Source organism: Elephantulus edwardii, unplaced genomic scaffold (assembly GCF_000299155.1).
Source record: "Elephantulus edwardii isolate Elephantulus edwardi_28Jun2011 unplaced genomic scaffold, EleEdw1.0 scaffold00357, whole genome shotgun sequence".
Lineage (NCBI taxonomy): Eukaryota > Metazoa > Chordata > Mammalia > Macroscelidea > Macroscelididae > Elephantulus > Elephantulus edwardii.
In genome coordinates, this window is record NW_006400107.1 from 1898699 (window position 1) to 1902090 (window position 3392).

Below are 3392 nucleotides of genomic sequence, written 5' to 3' on the forward strand. Positions count from 1 at the left end.
CCTAGTGACAAGAAGCTTCACTACAATCCCAAAAGTGTCCAGTTCGAAGCCACCAGATGCTTCACTGGAGAAGGATGGATAGTCTCCTTCTGTGCCAGTCAGATTTGACTTGACAGCACACAACAGCAACAATTAAAATAAAATGAAATAAAGTGTCAACGAAAAAAAAGTTTGTTTTTTTTTTCAAAAAAGATTTTTGTCCTGCCAATACTGGGTCTCTCCTCTCCAGTCCTCCAATTAACTTGAGCAAAAGGCTCTTAGCTCTGGTCCAATGTTAAAGCAGTCCAAGGTCCCATCTCATGTCAGGTTTTTATTTCCCTGTTGTGGCTACTATGACTGTTGCTCCCTTAGGCCCTTTTAGTCTGTCTGGTGTCCTGGAGGACAGGTTCAATTCTCTAGTTCTCTGCTAGTGAAAGATGTTCCTTCTGCTGATGGAGACCTTCAGTTTAATGGTGAGTCTAGTCAATCCTTTTGTGGAAAAGATAACACATCCTATTTGCATATTCCCACCCATCCACATGGCAAAGTCAAATTCAATGACAAGGAAAGTCATTTTTAATTATAAACTCCACGCCAAATTCGGGAGCTCTGGTGGCCTAGTGAAGGACCTCTGGTGACTTAGTAGTAAGGAGTTGTGCTGCCAACTCAAAGATACATGGTTTGAATCCATCCACTTCTCCACTAGAGAAAGATGGGCAATCTCTTCTCATACAAATTACTGCCTCTAAAAATCCTCTGGATGGTCAGCTATGAGTTAGTTCAAACTCAGCAGTATGTAACAACAACAACAGATGGCCTAGTAGGTAAGGAACTATGCTGCCAACTCAAAGGCACATGTTCAAATCCATCAACTGCTCTATGAGAGAATGATGAACAATCTCGAATGTGATCTACAATGTCTGAAAACCTGCTGGAGGGTCAGCTATAAGTTGGTTCCAATTCAATGGCACGTACAGAATTTCCAGTTTACAGATATGGACACTGATGCTTGTAGAGACCTGGTAACAAACTCCAAATCCCACAATTGACAGATGGGAGAGACCCCAAAACGCATGTTCTGAAACAGCTACAGCCACTTGCTCTATGCTTCCCTAAAACTTATTTTCTCTTCTGGAATGTTCCATGGTTTCTCCTCCTTGACAGCAGAATAGTGGAAATCTAAGGAAAAATAAAGAAACTGGCAACATGAAAAGGAAGGGGGCGGGGAGTAAATCTTAAGAAAATATGATGACTCAGATATTTTCTTTAGAGAGAAGTCAAGGACTGTTAACTCAAAGGCAGGCAGTTTGAATCTACCAGCTGTTCCAGGGGAGAAAGATGAGCAATCTCCTGTGTGCTTTACTGCCTCTGAAAACCCACTGGAAGAACAGCTATGAACTGGTCCTTACTTGAGAGCACATAACATTTCATTTTAAAGTGTCCGCTATACCACCACCATTACACACACACACACACACACACACACACACGCACACACACACACACACACATGCATACACCCTAAGAGCTAGGGAAGCACACTTCCTTGGGGAAAATATCAGTAGAAGATTAAATGCAAAATTGTCACCCGAATCTGTTGTTGTCAGGTGCTTTCGAGCCAATTCTAACTTACAGCAACCCTACATGATGAAGTAGAACTGTCCCCTAGGATTTGCTGGGCTATAGTTTTTATGGGAGTTGACCAATTCATTCTTCCACGGAGCCACTGGCTAGGACTGAGTCACTAACCTTTCAGTTACTAGTCAGACATTTAACCACTTTAACCACTGCTCCACTAGCACTCTTCTCTCATACATTGTTGTTGCTGTTGTGTGCCATTGAGTGGCAACTGGCCCACAGTTTGACCCTTCTGTGTGGTTTTAGAGGGCATAAATTGCATGGGAGAAGATTGTCCATCCTTCTCCTCCAGAGCAGCTGGTGGATTAGAACCACATGCCTTTGGTATTATGATGCAGGTTTTCACTCCTAGGTCACTATAGCTCTCATAGAGTTGATATAAAAAAAATAGGTGGACACACAGACCAAGATTTCTGACTCAGGGCAAAGAATAAGAACACAAAAGAAGCGAAAACCAGAGAACGATCTGCTAAAATAGAGCCAAAGCAGCACCCTGGAAAAAAATCCTTCAAACACTAGGATTCTCACTATCCATGGAATGGGCTTTGAGTGTACTTCTATTAGCTATGAGGATTATAGGAATGACAACTCCTGACAGCTGTACAAACATGGGTGCCAAAGTGATGAATAAAAAGTGAAGCAGTTTTTCCGTGAATTACCACCCCCCAGTCTATTTATCCCATTAGAGGTCACATAACCCTCTGTGGCAGAAGCGTGATCAAAATATTATCTCTTGGTTCCCAGTCCAGTTCACCATCTCGTCACATCCAGAGCTAGAATGGATGTCACACACCAGAGGTAAGAAGCATGGTGGACATGTGCTTAGATTCAAGACAGTAAAGTTATTCAGAATCCAGTGTGCTGCTAGCCAGGGGAGAAATCCAAGAGATTCTCAAGAGCTCTTTAGCTCAAGCCTGTAATGGAATTTCAGGACAGGAATAACATTATTATATCTACTCGCAATTCCCAGGCAATATTATCAATGAAAAGACATTAAGTGTCCCAACCTTAAATAAGCCTATTCAATAAATTAATGCTAATAAGTGGATCTCCTTCACATTTACAAATTATAAGCCTACTTGAAAGAGCATTTCTGCTTACAGAACAGAGGGCGAAATCTTGCCTCTCCCTCCCCCTTTCTGCGTTGCATGGCATGCTAGTGGGGGTGATTGACGGAATGCCTGTGCCAGCATGCTGTCATATGTCAGCTGGTCAGTGCAGCTGGGGAACATATACATCCAAATCCTGCATCATCAGTCTCAGCTGTTCACTGACAAGGCAGCCATGTCAAAGACATATGTGCTGATTGGCCATACTAAAGAGTGTTTGTGTTTGCAAGTCCATGTGTGTTTAACAATGAAAACAATAAAGCTTATTGACAATTATTTTTCAGAGTGACAGTAACCAGCATAAATACTCAAGCTGATTTAGTTCCTCATCTGTTTGAAATTACAAGGCCCTTATTGGCAGATAAGAGGGAGGTAAAGGACATATCTTTAAAGATGTTGAAGTGAGAGGGCTTGCACCACACACTCATAAAACATGCAAGCTTACACACACACGTACTGAGGCTGCTGGGAGTGAGGAGAAACTATTTCTAGTCCAATGAAAATACAAGCTTTTCTGTGCTAACTTTCAATGTCCAAAGGTTACAATCTGTCCAATAGGGCAAGAATTATGCACACTTAAGAACAGATGCTGGCGAGGTTGTGGAGAAACTGGAACCCTGATTCACTGTTGGTGGGAGTGTAAAATGGTGCAACCCCTGTGGAAAG